The sequence below is a fragment of the Rhipicephalus microplus genome, chromosome 9, assembly GCF_043290135.1.
Source record: "Rhipicephalus microplus isolate Deutch F79 chromosome 9, USDA_Rmic, whole genome shotgun sequence".
NCBI classification, from domain to species: Eukaryota; Metazoa; Arthropoda; class Arachnida; order Ixodida; family Ixodidae; genus Rhipicephalus; species Rhipicephalus microplus.
This window is the reverse complement of record NC_134708.1, coordinates 130,509,480-130,528,095: the sequence shown is the minus strand read 5'-3', so window position 1 is coordinate 130,528,095 and position 18,616 is coordinate 130,509,480.

The following is an 18,616-nucleotide window of genomic DNA, read 5'->3' as shown; positions in this document are numbered from 1 at the left end:
GAAGCTGAGACTAGTTGTTACGCCCCAGCTTTAAAACACTGAAAATCAATCAATTTAAAACCATTTCAACGTGATTGCCGCAGCTTCTTTGCTGAGCACAATGCCTTGATTTCGGTGGCATTTTCATCGTAGCCAGCACTGGTTTGAAGAAACGCTCTCAAGTCTCGGGGAAGGATACTTCGAAAGGCGCTTTCGCGTCTCGGCTGCCTCGTTTTGTTACATTTTGGAGTCGTGCCACTCCAAGATGCAGCTAGTGGACAAAACAATTAGAGAGGCTTTATCAGTCGAAAAAAAAGTAGCTGCCTCACTCCACTACTTGTGCTCTACTGCCGAAGACAACACCATCACCGCATTGTTCGCGATTGACTGCTCTACTGTGAGCTTGCTCTACAAAGTGTTCTGTACGGCCGTACTGAAAAAACCTGGAGGACGACTAGGTGAAGATGCCTTCGCCAACCGACATGAAGGAGCATGAGGGAATTTTTCGCGGTCACAGGATTCCCACAACGGGTACGGGTGCTCGACGGCTGCAACTTTCCAGTGTCACCGCCGAAGAAATATGCTTCAAACTACTACAATTACAAAGGCTGGTAAGTTGGAAAGGCCCGTCTAACTTCCTAATTTGTAATTAGAATGTTTAATAAGTTGTCTCAACCTTCTAGGTTCACGTTTAGCACATTCTTACAACAGTCGATTCTACATGTTTCAAATGACATACCATGTTGGTTTGGGACTGGAAAGTTTTCTGGATAATTAGCAATACTGACTGCAATATTGCTGCTATATTTTCAGGTATATGATGATACTGCTGGCCTTAGTGAACCACCGGTACCGCTTCAGGTACACAAACGTCGGCTCCCCAGGGTGGTGCCACGACTCATTTGTGTACGGAAGATCCAAACTCTCCAGAGCTATTATTGAAAGCGTGTCGTTCAAACTCCCAACAGCAACAATCGATAGAGCTTGTGCGCCTGTAATAGTGCTTTGTGACCAGACGTTTGCTCTGTCTCCAAACCTGCAAAACCATATGCGAAAATACAGCTTGACACACAAGAAAGGGCGTACAACTACAATCGTTCGAAGAACAGAATGCTTGTGGAAAATGCATTTGGCCATTTGAAAGCCAAGTTTCGTTTCATTAGGAAACGCATTGAGTGCAAGCTCGCCACCACTACCTAAGTTATTAAGGCATGCTGTGTTTTTGATAACATTTGTGAAGGTTTTCAGGAACACGTAGAACTACAATGGGAACGTGAGGTAGCAACGTGGCAAGCTGCTTAAATGATCCCTGAAACGGTTTTTTAACACTCTGTTTTTGATTAGGCCACTACTGGAGCAAATCATTGGCACAAGAGTTCACTCAAAGCACCTAATATTAATGGAGCTACGATTACTAAAAAAGTAGCCTCCTCCTCCGCTCCGCCTTGCACCCTTAACTGCTATAATATAGAACGGAGACAGTCAAAACTGTTATTCGAGACCAGGTAGGAGCGTAGGCCTAGCTATCAAAATCAGCGACAGTCCGGGCCGAGCGTCTCGTGCTTAGCACTGACAATGTGTGTGCCGAGATTTGCATGACCCACTACAATCATCATTACATATTTCCCCCTCGCTGAAGATGGTGCCAAGTAAGTGTTCTAAGGTGTCGTGAGGACAAGTGGTTCGTGATATGGTTTGAGGCGATTCACATGTACGATTTCGCGGCCTCGGCGACGCAGGTCCACAGTGGCCGTGAGGGGTTCGATGAGGTAGTTAACAGCGGAAGTTTGTTCTATGACGCGATAAGGTCCATGGTACCTGCTGACAAACTTTGTAGAGGTACCAGGAGCAGCACTGGGGGGCACCCACAGCCAAACAAGAGAGTTGGGCGAAAATTGGTAGTTGGACCGTCCATCGTCGTGACGAAATTTCTGTAGCCCTTGTTCTTGTGTTGTAAGGGTGCGAGCTAATTGCCGACATTCTTCCGCATACCGCGCGGCTTCGGAAAGTGGTGTGCCTTCGGATGAGTCGGGTCGGTAGGGGAGAATGGTGTCAATTGGAGATGATGGTTCTCGACCATAAAGTAAAAAGAATGGAGAAAAGCCTGTCGTCGCTTGAGGTGCCGTGTTGTAAGCGTACGTTACGTAAGGAAGGATAAGATCCCAGTTGGTGTGGTCGGAGGCGACATACATAGAAAGCATGTCGCCAAGAGTACGGTTGAAACGCTCGGTCAAGCCATTTGTTTGTGGGCGATATGCGGTAGTACAGCGGTGAATTACATGGCATTCTGCAAGAAGTTCTCGAATAACATCCGCGAGAAAGACGCGGCCTCGGTCGCTCAAAAGTTCACGTGGAGCGCCATGACGCAGAATAAAACGTTGCAGCAGGAAAGACGCAACGTCACGTGCCGTCGTGGCTGGTAGAGCGGCCGTTTCTGCATATCTCGTGAGATGGTCGATCGCTACAATAATCCAGCGATTCCCAGCTGATGTATATGGTAGAGGACCATAAAGGTCTATTCCAACCCGGTCGAATGGTCGCACTGGGCACGGTAACGGCTGCATTGGTGCAGTAGGACGGCTAGGATCGTGCTTGCGGCGTTGGCACTCTGTGCAAGATCGAATGTACTTTTGAACGAATGTGTACATGCCGCGCCAATAAAACCGAAAACGTAGCCTGGCGTAGGTTTTAAACAAACCGGCGTGCGCACACTGCGGATCGGCATGGAAAGCAGCACATATGCTGGCGCGGAGATGCCTGGGTATGACGAGTAGCCATTTGCGACCGTCAGGGTGGTAGTTGCGGCGATAAAGTATTCCATCACGGATGGCGAAGTGAGAGGCTTGTCGGTGTAGCGCTCGAGATGGCGGGTGGGCGAGTGTTTCAGATAGGTAATCCATCAGAGACGCAATCCACGAATCTTTGCGCTGCTCCGCAGCCATGTTGATGGGTCCTGATAGTGGAAGGAAGTTGTCTTGGATGGAGACACTCGCAATATCAGTAGAAACAGGCGAACGCGAAAGAGCGTCGGCATCGGCGTGCTTCTGGCCTGAGCGATAAATGACGCGGATGTCGTACTCTTGGAGCCGTAAAGCCCATCGTGCCAAGCGTCCTGAGGGACCTTTGAGGGAGGATAACCAGCAGAGCGCGTGGTGGTCGGTAACAACATCGAAAGGGCGGCCGTACAGATAAGGCCCAGATAATCGCTAGGCATTCTTTCTCAGTTACCGAATAATTTGCTTCTGTTCTTGTAAGAGTGCGGCTCGCGTACGCAACAACATATTCTTGGTAACCAGGCTTTCGTTGGGCGAGTACAGCGCCAAGACCGACACCGCTAGCATCTGTGTGGATTTCTGTGGGAGCGCTTGAATCGAAATGACGCAGTATGGGTGGTGTTGTAAGCAGTTCACGGAGCTTCGCAAAGGCACTGTCGCAAGCTGGAGACCACGCAGATAGATTGCGGTCTCCCTGAAGTAGGTCTGTCAGAGGCGCCATGATCGAGGCGAAATCTCGGACGAAGCGGCGGAAGTATGAGCAAAGCCCAATGAAACTACGCAGCTGCTTGAGAGACGTGGGCCTCGGGAACTCGCGAACAGCACGTAGCTTAGCGGGGTCAGGAAGAACGCCATCCTTCGACCCGACGTGTCCGAGAATGGTCAGCTTGCGCGCTCCAAAGTGACACTTCTTCAAGATGAGTTGGAGGCCGGCTGCAGAGAGGCAGCGTAGAACCTGTTCCAAGCGACGAAGGTGCGTGGAAAAATCGGGTGAGAATACCACTACATCGTCTAAGTAGCACAAACGCGTGTTCCATTTGAGGCCTCGTAGGATAGTGTCCATCATGCGCTCAAATGTTGCCGGCGCATTGCATAGCCCGAATGGCATCACGTTAAATTCGTATAAGCCGTCTGGTGTAACAAATGCAGTTTTTGGCCTATCATCCGGATTCATGGGCACTTGCCAGTACCCAGAGCGTAGATCAAGGGAGGAAAAGAACTCTGCGCCTTGTAAAGAGTCGAGGGCGTCATCAATTCGAGGCAAAGGATAAACATCCTTTCGTGTTATTTTGTTTAGGCGACGATAATCTACGCAAAAGCGTATCTTGCCATCCTTCTTTTTAACTAAAACAACCGGCGACGCCCAAGGACTGTTTGACAGTTGAACGACGCCTCGCTTTAGCATGTCACCTACTTGTTCATCGATGATACGGCGTTCAGTTGGCGAAACACGGTATGGTCGCTGCCGTAGTGGTGGGTGATTACCTGTGTCGATCTGGTGGCATACGGTAGATGTGCGACCTAAAGTAGCGCTGTGACTGTCAAAAGATGGTCGAAACTTGTCAAGGAGGCTCAAAAGCTCACACCTCTGTTGTGGGTTTAGGCCTTCGTCGATGACACGGTTGAAAATGTCGGTAGTGGAAGGGTCATTCACGGAACTACAGGAGAGGGCGCTGACTTCCGATGATTCATCAGGAACGTCAAGTGTAGCGATGGTTTCGAATGATTCTATCGAACCAATACATTCGCCTCGAAGTAGCGTAATCGTGAATGGGAACGGATTCTTCACAGGCACGTTGGTCGCACCACCTTGAAGAGTAACGAGAGCGGTTGGGAGCGGTGATAGGTGGCGATGAACGAAAGCAGCGGAAGGCGTGAAGAATGCGGTAGCGTCGACGACGGTGGAACACGACACAGGTGCGAAGACAGTAGCGCGTGGAGGGATTTGGGTGTCGTCACTAATGACCAACTTCGCGTCGGAAGGGCGATCGTGCACTGGTAGCGCATCACCAAGGGGACAAAAGGCGACTTCGGCACGGGCGCAATCAATGACGGCTTGGTGATGGGAGAGAAAATCCCAACCTAAAATGATGTCATGAGAACAGTGCGGGAGTACTACGAACTGGACTGTGTAGGGCACTCCTTGAATTACAAGTCTGGCAGTACACGCGGCCACAGGCTGCACAGGCTGTGCAGTGGCAGTATGAAGACATGAACCCAAGTAAGGCGTTGTCACTTTTCGAATTGAACGGCAAACTTTTTCGGCGATGACAGAAATTGCGGCACCAGTATCAATAAGGGCAAGTACGGGTACACCTTCAAGAACGGCATTAATTACATTCGGCGGCGAACGAAGAGGGCTTGTGCTTTGCGACGAGGACGCAGTTCTTGCCTCGGGAACTGCGTCATTTAGTTTTTCGCGTCGATTGTAGGGGGGCGTCGGCGCATCGGGGAGGGCGGGCGTCGACGTGGAGAAGGAGATCGGCGATCAGGAGCTGGTCGGTGGCTTGGACGAGGAGCGTACAATTCGGGGTCTGGGGTGTATTGAGTGTACGTGAGCTGCGGCGATGGCGTAGTGGTTAGAGCATCCGCCTCGCATGCAAGAGGTCCGTGGTTCAAATCCCGGTACCGCGCAGTTCCCAACCGGATTAAAAAAAATCCGCGTGTTGATGGAACTGCATTAAGAGGTCTGGGGTGAGGCCTCACCGGCAAACACCGCCGAGAACGCACTCCCTCACCAGAGAAGGATTGGCCACCCTGGTGCAGTATCTGTCCACTACCTCCCACATGCTTACGTCAAATAACTCACGGCCCTCAGTCCCCAGCAGCTGCGAAGCAACTGACCACGGCGGCGGTCAGATCTGCAACGCAGCAGAGGGTGCTAAGAATCTCTGGATCCGGACAGGCCGCCATTGGAACCTGAACTTGGCAACGTTTATTGCTAGAACCTTATCTAGTGAGGGAAGTCTAGCTGTACTATTCGAGGAGCTAGAGGGTGTTAAATGGGATATAATAGGTCTCAGTGAGGTTAGGAGGACAGATGAGGCCTATACGGTGCTACAGAATGGGCACGTCCTTTGCTACAGGGGCTTGGCAGACAGAAGAGAACTGGGAGTGGGGTTCCTAATTCAAAGAAACATAGCTGGCAACATAGAGGAATACTATAGCATTAATGAAAGGGTGGTAGGTATCGTAATTAAACTGAATAAAAGATACAAGATGAAGGTAGTACAGGCTTACGCGCCTACATCCAGCCATGATTACGCTTCAGTTGAAAGCTTCTATGAAGACGTGGAATCGGCAATGCGTAAGGTAAAAACACAGTATACTATAGTGATGGGCGACTTTAATGCAAAGGTAGGGAAGAAGCAGACTGGAGATCAGGCAGTAGGAGATTATGGCATAGGTACTAGAAACGCCAGAGGAGAGCTACTAGTAGAATTCGCAGAACGCAATAATTTACGGATTTTGAATACCTTCTACTGAAAACGAGGAAACCGCAAGTGGACATGGAGGAGCCCTAATGGCGAAAATAAGAACGAAATAGACTTTATAATGAGTGCACACCCTGGAATCGTGCAGGATGTGGAAGTGATTGGCAAGGTACGATGCAGTGACCATAGAATGGTACGGTCTCGAATTCGCCTAGACTTGAAGAAGGAACGACAGAAACTGATACGCAAGAAGCCAATCAATCAGCTAGCACTGAGAGGGAAAGTACAGGAATTCAGAGTGTCGCTGCAGAACAGGTACTCGGCTCTTAGTGAGGAAACCAACCTTAGCGTAAATACAATGAATGATAATCTGACGAGTGTCATTACGGAGTGTGCAGTGGAAGTTGGAGGCAGGGTAGTTAGACAGGACACTGGCAAGCTTTCCCAGGAAACGAAGAACCTAATTAAGAAGCGTCAAATCATGAAAGTGTCAAGTACAACAGACAAAATAGAACTGGCAGAGCTTTCGAAGTTGATTATTAGACGTAAGGTATGCGATGTAAGAAGGTATAACATGGAGAGAATTGAACACGCTCTGAAAAACGGAGGAAGTGTCAAAGCATTGAAGAGGAAACTTGGGATAGGCAAAAGTCGGATGTATGCACTAAGGGACAAAGAAGGCAAAATAACTACCAATATGGATAGGATAGTTAAAATAGCAGAGGAGTTTTACAGAGATCTGTACAGTAGCCGAGACAACCACGACCTTAATACTATAAGAACTAGCAGTAACCCAGATTACACCCCACCAGTAATAATAGAAGAAGTCAGAAAAGCTTTGGAGAGCATGCAAAGGGGCAAAGCTGCTGGTGAGGATCAGGTAACATCAGATCTGCTGAAAGATGGAGGACAAATTGTGTTAGAAAAACTAGCCACCCTGTTTACGAGGTGTCTCCTGACGGGAAGAGTACCAGAGTCTTGGAAGAATGCTAACATCATCTTAATACATAAGAAAGGAGATGACAAGGACTTGAAGAATTACAGGCCGATCATCTTGCTCTCTGTAGTATACAAGCTATTTACAAAGGTAATTGCTAACAGAGTAAAGAAAACATTAGAATTCAATCAACCAAAGGAACAAGCAGGATTTCGAACAGGCTACTCAACAATTGACCACATTCATACTATCAATCAGGTAATAGAGAAATGCTCAGAGTATAACCAACCCCTATACATAGCCTTCATAGATTACGAGAAGGCGTTTGATTCAGTAGAAATATCAGCCGTCATGCAAACACTGCGGAATCAGGGCGTAGATGAAGTATATATAAACATTCTGGAAGAAATCTGCAGGGGATCTACTGCTACCATAGTGCTTCATAAAGGAAGCAACAGAATACCAATCAAGAAGGGTGTAAGGCAGGGGGACACAATTTCCCCAATGCTATTTACCGCGTGCTTACAGGAGGTTTTCAGAAGCCTAGAATGGGAACAGTTAGGGATAAGAGTCAATGGAGAATACCTTAGTAACCTGCGCTTCGCCGATGACGTTGCATTGCTGAGTAACTCGGGGGACGAATTGCAACTCATGATTACGGAGTTAGACAAGGAGAGCAGAAAGGTGGGTCTTAAAATTAATCTGCAGAAAACGAAAGTAATGTACAACAACCTCGGCAAGGAGCAGCGCTTCGAGATAGGTAATAGTGCACTTGAAGTTGTAAAAGACTATGTCTACTTAGGGCAGGTAATAACCGCAGAGCCGAACCACGAGATTGAAGTAACTAGAAGAATAAGAATGGGGTGGAGCACATTCGGCAAGCACTCTCAAATTATGACAGGTAGTTTGCCACTATCCCTCAAGAGGAAGGTATATAACAGCTGTATCTTGCCGGTACTTAGCTACGGAGCAGAAACCTGGAGACTTACAAAGAGGGTTCACCTTAAATTGAGGGCGACGCAGCGAGCAATGGAAAGAAAAATGGTAGGTGTAACCTTAAGAGACCAGAAGAGAGCAGAGTGGATTAGGGAACAAACGGGGGTTAAGGATATCGTAGCTGAAATCAAAAAGAAGAAATGGACATGGGCAGGGCATGTAGTGCGTAGACAGGATAACCGCTGGTCATTAAGGGTAACTGACTGGATTCCCAGAGAAGGGAAGCGGGTTAGGGGGAGACAGAAGGTTAGGTGGGCAGATGAGATTAAGAAGTTTGCGGGTATAAATTGGCAGCAGCAAGCACAGGACCGGGTTAACTGGCGGAACATGGGAGAGGCCTTTGTCCTGCAGTGGACGTAGTCAGGCTGATGATGATGATGATGAGTGTACGTGTAATCGTTTTCGTATGGACGTAGGTTTTCACGTGAGTGGAGTGGGCGGCGGCGGCACAGACGTGCGACGTGCCCAGGTAGACCACACGAAAAGCAGATCGGTCGGTTGTCGGCAGTGCGCCATGGATTAGGGACTCGGCGAAGTGGAGGTCGTGGCGGCTGGGCGGCATAAACAGGAGCAGGCTGTGGAGGCGGCGCTTGGAACGTCTGTGGTCGTGGTCGTGCTGCTGCTTCGGCGTACGTCAATGGTGCATTGACTGGTGGCACCAGCTGTGGAGGAAGGACCTCAGACACTTGATCTCGTATAATAGTCCGTAGAGTAGGGCTAAGCGGTGCACTGCGCTCCGGTAGGCCAGAGATGAGCGAGAGTTGGCGGGCAACTTCTTCGCGCACGAAATCTTTGATCTGCGAGAGGAGGACGGGGTCTTGCGAGGGAGTTAAGCCGGACATTGATTCCTGATGTGGGACAGCACGGCGGGTGACGAGACGTTGCCGGCGGAGCTCATCATAGCTTTGGCAGAGCTCGGTAACTTGGGCGACAGTAGCAGGGCTTTTTGAAATGAGCATCTGGAAAGCGTCCTCGTCAATACCCTTAAAAATATGCTTGATGCGGTCCACCTCTGTCATGTTCACATCGACGCGCTTGCACAAGTCAATGACGTCTTCTATGTAACTTGTAAAGTTCTCACCAGGCAGTTGAGATCTCGACTGAAGGCGCTGCTCCGCACGAAGTTTGCGGACAGAAGGACGACCAAACACTTCGCTAAACTTTGCTTTGAATGCTGTCCAGGTGGGAACGTCGGTCTCATGGTTCCGAAGCCATAAGTGGGCAATGCCACTGAGGTAAATGCCGACAGTGGCCCGTCTCGTGGCTTCGTCCCATTTGTTCAAGACACTCACGAGTTCGTAAGTAGCCAGCCAGTCGTCGACGTCGTGGTCGTCAGTGCCGCTGAATATGGGAGGATCCCGCTGACGGACCGCACCGGAGCACACGATGGCCTGGGAAGCCATAGGAGGAGGGCTTGTGGCAGATGCAGTGGTCATGACAGCAGGTAGAGTCCGGCTTCGCAACTCCAGGATTGCAAGGAGACCCAGCAAACTCCACCAATTATAATATAGAACGGAGACAGTCAAAACTGTTATCCGAGACCAGGTAGGAGCGTAGGCCTAGCTATCAAAATCAGCGACAGTCCGGGCCGAGCGTCTCGTGCTTAGCACTGACAATGTGTGTGCCGAGATTTGCATGACCCACTACAATCATCATTACACTGCCCTCAACTCTTCCTTCGAGTGCTCGGGGCTAAGCTCCGCCTTCACGGCGCCTGCCTCACGATGTGGCGTAAGACCGCCACCGCGTAAATTCCGCCACAGATGCGATACCGACTGTCTGTGCTGCGCATTCCACAGCCAATCAGATCAGCTGTAAACGATGACGTCAGTGTGGCAGACCGTGTCGCTTGATGTATGGGCGGTTGAAAACGAGTTTGGCCGAGTCGCAGCCACGTGCAGCGATGTGCAGCGATTCGCCGCTTAAAGGCGTTATAATAAATTACGCAGTCAACGCAGAGAGCTGAAATTGGTCTCTAAATTACCCTTAGGAATGAGTCTACCGGCCCAATGTGTTTGCGAAAAATCGTCAAAACCGCTTCAAGGTCCTTTTAAAGGGATCTGCAACACTTTTTGAGCATGGTCAAAAACACTGGCGGTCGGTAGTAGAGGCTCCCAGCAACACGCGAGCCAAATATTAAGGGCAGCACGTGGCCTGATATTCACAATAAATTATCAAAATAAGCTACAAATTGCTTTCTCTTGTCTCGACAAATAAGGCAATATGCCCCCAAATCACACGTAGTAATCAGCCACTGGCTGATTTGAACATGGCGGGCTTGCTCGTTACAGAGATCACCATGGGAGGCCGCTACTTGTCCATGCGTACGCGTGCGATCACACTGAAAAGCCTCGCCTTCGAAGGAAAAAAAAGAAAACAAAGTACTCGAGATCTTGAGGCACGCGTGACGTTTTCCTGTGGCCCTGCCATTCCTTTCTGCATAGCTTCCAGCACTTTTCTCGGAACGAGAGTAGAGAAAATGCTATTGCAGCGTGCGACACACCTTTATAACTCGACTTGTATGGACGAATTCTTAAAGCTTTGTGGCGTTGAATTCGTGCGGCAGTAAGCTCTTCCAGTGAGTTCTTTCCATGCTTACTTTAAACAGTGTTTCAGGGCCCCCCTTAAGAGCAGCGAACTTGTACGTCGTATGCCTCTAGCAAAAACGGTGAAGACGTCAGGACAGCGTTTGCAAAATACTTCGTTGCTAGAACTCAGCAGTCCGTCAAAGTCTCAGGTAGCTGAGGTTACCTAGTGCCTGTAAGTGAGCCTGTTTTTGAAGATTATATGCGCCGTTTGTTGCCTTCATGTACTGCGTGAAACCTGTGGTGTGTTTGTGTTTGGTACACAGTATTACTACCGGAAGTTTGATTTCCCAAAAGCAAGATATGATTGTGAGAGATCCCGTAGTGAAGGGCTCCGGAAATTTAGACCAGTTGAGGTTCTTTAAAGTGTGCCTACATTGAAGCACACGGGCTTCAACATTCCGCCTCCATTAGAACTGCAGCCACCGCAGCCGGGATTCGGCACACAACGTACTGTGTATTTATTAGCTTTGCTCTGTTCGTCGGCTGCAGAAAATTTTATAATAACGCTCAACACATTGCTCAATGCTCACCTATACTTGCTTCGCAGATTTCACAGCATCCCCAGGCATCCCATGTTTTAATTGTTTGCTATTTATGGCGCGTGTTAATGACTTCACCAAAGCGTCGAAAGTGTAAAATTAGGCCTTTGGTCAGTGAGTGTTCTTTAATAGCTCCAAATACTGTAAAACCAACTTGTATACTATGCACATTTCCTTTGCCCATACTTTTGTATCATATAACTCGAGGTCATTTATCTTTGTTGTGCTTCAAAAAAAATAAACAAATAACACAGAACGCTCTATAAACCATCTGAATGGCTTTTTTAAAGTGATGCCTATATCAACTTCAAATTTTGGCGAGCGATTGTGCCTTCTATTTCATTTCTCTGTAGTTTGTAGTTTTACAGATGTATCTTTGTAGGAATGTGTTGTTATTGTACCACTCTAATACCTAATGTAAATATATTTTGCCTAATGCCTAATGTAAATATATTAATGTAAATATATAAGTGTGCATATTTTTTATTCCTTGTATGTTTCAAAGGTTTATCTCGAGTCGTGGTCTTCATTTAGTACACAGCAACCGTTTCCTGTCTTCTAGTCAGATTTGATGCGCATTTAGTCAATGTGCATGACCTCAGTGTTCGGTTGTTTGCTGCACACATATTTATTTAGGATGTTTACTGTGACTCACTTGCCAATGGTTTCTGAATCTGCACTTCATGACTTTTTTGTGGGTCTCATAGTTCTTACAAAGAGATGAAAGTTTGACTGGTTGAGTTAATATAAATTGCACAATCATGTGTTGTTTCAGAGCTATTAGACGTATTTTATGCTGTTTATGGGGATAAACAGGCACAAATTTGCGCATAATCATTCAATTTCAGTGTTACCCAGTGAGCACTACCTAGAATCATACAAAATGGCATTAGTTTATGCCAAGCCTTCGGTTTCTGCACCAGAACAAAATCTTAATTTCTCGATGTGAAAAGTACCGACTCCACTGCAGTAAGCATAGCGGTATTATTTGCTGAAATTAGTGTAGCTATTATTGTTACCATTACGGAGCGTGGTAGGAGGACTCTTGGTCATTGTAACACGCAAGCCATGCCTTCAATCAGTGTGCGAATTTATGTCACCGGCTTTTATTTTGATATCTGAAGCTCTATAGATCTCATGTGCCTACAACAATTTGTATCATTGTTTTTGCGTTCACCTCGACGTCATATAAAGAGTGAGTTGCAATTCAGAATTGTGGTCATTTCTAAAATATAGCAGCAGATGCCCTTTATTAAGCAGCACAGAAATCAGTGCTGCCTAATACTCATGCTGCACCCTTTAAAATATACACAATTACCAAGGCAAGCCAGTATTTATTGAATAAATAAATCCTTGTTCAAGGCCTCCATTATTTAGAAACTTATGAAGAACATCAATGAACTTTTCTTCTTTGTTCCCTGCTTCTTTTTGAAGCTTCAACTACCCATTTTGAAGCTCGAGCTTTCGTTTCTTGCACTCTTGCCACATGCCCCGAAACATCTTTGGTTCTTTAAAGCCGACTCATGGCCAGCTTGTGTCCTTTTTTGGATGCAGCTGGCTTCGCCACAGTTGGTCCAGCTTCCACTGGTGCGGATTTGCTGGATTGCGGAGGGCTTTGCACAGCAGGTGCAGCTGGCTCCGCTGGCCCAGTTGCTGCAGTTCGATCTCAATTTCCAGTACTTGAGGCACCGGTGGAGCTTGAAGATCCTTGAATATCTCTGACCAGCTGCGCGTCGGGCTAGTTGCCAAGAGGTTCGTTCATATCATCACCAGTTTCCATATTGTGTATATTGCCACGTTCCATTTCTCAAGTTTTGTTATCGCCCCAAAACACTATACAATTCTCAGCGCAAAACGCGCATGCAGTTTTCGAGAAGATTCCGGACTTTAGTAGATCATTTCGATAAGATCACGCCCACTCTGCTAACTGTACAGATTATTCTGGAACCTACGCCACTGCCAGCAATAACGCTAGAACATTCGATGGCAAGAGTATAAATGCCGACGCACTTCGCCGCTTGTCAGTAGTTGATCGACGGCCGACGCCCCGTTCGCCGCTTACATGGTGCCGGGATTCCGGCGACCAGGCACGCTGCCAGTCGTCGACCCCATCTCATCGAGCATCAAGCGAAGCCCTGGACAACCCCCCCGGCTCTGTCCAGGCCTTCGTCGTGAGCCAACGCCCGGGCAGCACAGCGCAAGCCATGGGAGCCAGGGCCAGGACGGAAGTGTGATGGCTTGCGCAGCGCTACCGCCGAAAGCTCATTGCTTTAACTTCAGCGCTCCAGAGGGGAGCACCGTCGACGACATCTTATACGCCCTCGAAGCCAACGTTTACAGATACTTTTTTTCAGTTTTCGAACTCCTTCTTTCGAAGTGGGCGCGATGTGCTCCAAGGGAATGTGAGGGCGCTGCAGTCTAACTTTGCGCCAAGTAACCAGCTGCTTCCCGCTGGCTTCAATGCCGCCATGGTGACTGGGATACTTCCGCTGCAGTTTCGTGCATTCCGTACCGGTGTTCGGTCGCACTTTTTTTTCTGTGTGTATGTCTCCTCGCATGGCATGCTTCCACGGTCTCCTGAAGACAATTCGACGCCTACAGTCACGAAGTTGCTCGGACATCCACGGCGTAGGAAATTTTCCAATTGTTGACATCGCGGGTACGATCTAAGCATTGACCACATGTGGACGCATCGAGCTCGTGTGTACATCTCTACTGTTGCTGCTATACCGTGCGCCATTGGTCAGACCCTCCGGACACCATAACGATGTGTTTTGTGACCGGGAGCACCAGCGGGTAGAAGACAAGCCCCTAAAAACGCCACTTGTCCCCGCCGTCTGACCCGCGCTATTACTGCAGAAGTGGGAAAGATCCATGGGAAAGTCTGGGAAAGACGCTCAAGGTGGACGGTGTTTACTGTCAAGAAAGTGACATCCTGAAGACATATAGGCATATCATAAGTGGAGAAGTCTAAACTGACCAAGATGCGCAGGCATGCAGAAGTGGTGGAGTTCCTTGATTATTTCCGAATTTCCCAGTGTAATTGTAATGAAGCCGCAAAATAAAGGGTACCTACTGCTGCTGCCTTGCGATCTACCAGAATAATACCGGCAAACGGTCCCCACTCCTTCGAAAAACTCCAGTTTTTCGTTGCGATTGAAAAACAAAAAACAAAAAAAACTTGCTTCAACTTTCCTGCAACTAGAGTTCGGCGGTCCTTGAGGAGGCGGAAAAACTTCCGGTAATAACCTTCTATAACACTTCTGTCACTGAATACGTCTACTGGCAAAGCGAATGGAGAAAATGCGCTGCTAATAAATATTAATTGCAAGGACTGTGTGGGCATGACTGGTGCTAACAGAGGTATGCGTTTCTTGTGTCACTTTAGCGGTTACAATGAAAAAAAACAATGACAAAAACAATTAAGAACATTGTGTAGATTACAATCAGCGAATTGAGGAAACGCTTCATCTGTGCCACCCCCGCTCGAAAACGCAGAAAACTTGAAATACGCCGGCTGAGTGAAAAAAAAAGACTGCATCCCCAGTGACTCTCACTGATCTAGTTGAAGATTTACCTGAAGTGCAGAAAGTTTCTTTTCATAGTACATCCATCATGCAAGCAGCAAAATTACCTAATGGGTGTTGGTACACAACAGATTGTCTCATGCTTTGTTTGCCTCTGACAAGCCCGAATCAGTTACAAGAATTCAGCTATGCGCTTGTTTGAAATATAAATTCCAATGCTCGTGACAAGTGTTTTTGTGTCAATACACTGAAGTTTTTCTATTTTCACAAATTGTGCATTTTTTAATGATTCTAAGTATTAATCACTCAGACCCCCATAAATCTGAATACTTCAAAAGAAGAAAGTGCACTGGTTTATATACCAGCTTAACAGATAAATAGCGTCGTTTCAGTGCGATTTTAATTGTGGCTGATACGTTACAGCAATGGCTCGGTTTCAACTTCCTTTAGGTACGGCCTGCCGAGGTGCTTTTTGCTGCGCAAGTTAATGTGCACAGCGTCGAAGATCCCTAAGCTGAGACTCGCAAAAATAGCTTCTAAACAACTAAGCTAGATCCAGATGAGTCGCAGCTTTTACCGCGGCTTCGGTGAGACGTTTCTATTACAACTGAGCTCTAAATTTTGTTTCTACTACCTTGAAAAACAAGATGTTAGAGGGTGGCAAAACGGCTCTTTAAGCGACAAATACTCGCCCGTCTAGCACCACGCTACGCACGCCATTATTTTCCCCACGGACCTGGAAAGACGCCGTAAACGCACCTAGGCTCTACGTTATAATTCTCGTGCCTAAACCAAGAAGTTGCTGTGTTGTGTAAACGTTGCTCACCGGTTTCACCGCGCCTAGCTGTAGCAGACGACCCTCGTTTACTTGGCGCAAAGTGGGCCTGCAACGCCGTGGTGGCGGGAACTGCAGCCGGCCGCCTGCTCCCCGAAGGCGAAACGGAGAGTTCCGAAACTGAAGAAGTATCTGTAAACGTTGCTCGAAGCAGTAACCGGCCCAGCCGGTATCAAGTCCCTCCAGCACATGGGAGGCGCAAAGTTCGGCGCCGCAGCCGCAACGTCCATGCAGCCACCAAGCTGAAGAGCCGGGGCGCCATTCTCTTGAACGGCGAATGAGTTCCACTAGTCAGCGTAGGTCCTGAAATAGTCCACGTCACAGTATTGCGGGTACCACTAGGGCCGCGTCACCAGGTAGGTGACGCGGCCCTAGCGACTGCTCTCTCCGCCTACGGCAACGTGCAACATATCCACGAGCCAGTGTTCAAGGGCCGCCCTGGGGTTGGCACAGGTGTCCGTGTGGCGCGAGTGGAAATGAAAAGCCAAATACCGAACTTTCTGACAGTTCAAGGCTACAATGTCATATGTGACTATCGGGGTGTCAAGAAAGTGTGCGCGAAGTGCAGGAATACTGGCCACATCGCCAAAGATTGTGCCACGCCCCGTTGCACGCGCTGCAACGTGTTTAAACATGCCACAGAGGGATGCGCAGAACCGTGCCGCAAGTGCTCGGGCAGCCATGCAACAGCTGACTGTGTACGCCCGAAGTCTTTCGCAGTGGCTGCAGCAGCGGCAACCGAAGAACAAGCGTGCACCGACTTCACGCCCGCTATGCAAAATGATTATCCGACGCTCGAGCCTGCGAGCGACACTGACACAAGTGACACTGACGCCCATGCTGAACCACAAGACGCAGGAGACCTGCCTCCCCTGTCTGAGAAAGCCTCGTCAACCCTTCACGCCCCGTCCGAGACCAGCGACTTCTCGCCGGACGCCTATGAAGAACACAGCTCATCCAAAGCCGAAGCCCGAGTGCCCGTACTTGCCCGTACTTAGCAGAGACCACGAGAGCTACAGCTTTGACACAGTAGGCACCACCAGTAGCTCCGAGGCGCTGAGAGCTTCGATGGGACGCGGCACCAAAACAACGGGACATGCAGACGCTCCAGTCATCAGCCCAGACAAGACAACATCGGTGATTATGCCACCGACAACGACGAGCGCCCGCACCAGCAAGTACTCGGCTCAGACCCGCGAACTGAGCCTGTCAAACCCCATTTACCAGATTACAGGTGCGGCCGCCAGTACGAGTGTCGGTGCCAGCGCCATGGAAATAGACCGTCCAGCCACCAAACGAGCCCACCCACCGACCACGGACTCTGAGGGCTCTACAGACAGTAGTAAGCCCTAAAAATTCGCTAATGCTCTGACGACGTCAGAGCACTTCTCTCTTTAGTCATGTTCACTCGTTGAGCGCTCGCCCCACCCTCTGCAAGAAGTTTTTCTGAAGTTTGCGCGCACTCTCCCTTCTTCAAAATGGCTACGGTGCATTTTATCTCCTCAAACGTCAGGGGTTTCAGACGCCAAGATAAGCAGAGAGAAGTCATGCACTTCGCAAGGTCACGTCATCTCGACATCCTCTTCTTACAGGAATGTAATTTTAGAACCCCTTTTGATGTGCAATCCTTTTGTTCACATTTTGGAGTCGAAGCCTTTTTTTCGCTGACTGATTCAAAGATGTACGGAGTTGGAGTTGTTTTCTTGACACCAGCGTTACGTCGAAGAGCACACTGTGTTTATGGTTTTGACGGCCGCACACTAGCAGTAGACTTTGACCTCCACGGCAGACGAGTAAGGGCGCTCGTAATATGTGCCCCAGCTCAACGTGGGGGCACGGTAGATTTTTTCAATTCACTCGACTCATTTATGTTTGACAGCTACCCTACTTTCTTAGTAGGGGATTTTAACTGTGTTGAGGACGCCGACAGAGATGCGCCCGGACGCAGAAAAAGCAGACAATATAGCGGAGTTAGGGCATTGCGACAACTCATCCGCAATTTCAAGCTCAGGGATGCTTGGGTAGACACTCACGGAAATTACTTCGTTGCAACATGGCAACGGGGTCCCAACATGACCCGGCTAGACCACTTCTATTTTCCAGAAGTGCTAGCCACATATGTCCTTAGTTGTGAAGTCTTACATTTCCCACCGGACGTTCCATGCATTACAGACCACTTTCCAGTGTCTGTAAAACTTTTCTTTGAACAATCCACTACAATTAGAAACCATTGGAAAATGAACACCACACTCGCGCACGACCCTGAAAGCGTAGCATTACTGCGCAATGCACTAGAGCAAGCATGCGAAAGGCCGCCTGAACCCCGTAACTGGTACGCATTGAAACACAGTTGGCGCGCCGAGCTTACCAAAGCGGGGTGCGAAAGGAAAGCGCGCCTGACGACAGAGATAAACGACACGCTACGAAAAGCGCGCATTGTACGCAGAGGCGAGACGCTGACGTTCGCAATGCACGACTATCTCGATCAGCTAAAGGCGTGGTACGAACTTTTGCTACGTCTTAGTTCGCGCACGGCTGTGCAGTCTTTTATCAACGGACGACCGGTTTCAAGTCCAGCTGTTCTTCGAAGGGTTCGCAACGGCTCCTTGGGTGAACAAATGCATGTCCCTTTCATTCAGTTGCCGAACGGCGAACAGTCTACACGAGCAGAAGACATAATGAGGGTCTTTGAAACACAATTTTTGAATCTTTTCAGGGCGGACAACGCAAACGGCGTGAACTATACGACCATAGGTAATGAGTTTTGCGAGGGAATTTCCCGCGTACTGGAGGAGCTCCGCGATGGTCTGTACAGCCCAGTGACGCTGGATGAATTACGCTTTGTGTTTCAGCACATGAACGCAACCGCCGCCGCCGGCCCTAACGGGATACCTTTGAGTTTCTACAAAACCTTCCTTGAAATAATACAAGACCACCTTTTGACAATACTAAATGGGCTTCTTGCTGACGGAATCAGACCGAATACGTTTCGTGAGAGCAGAGTTAT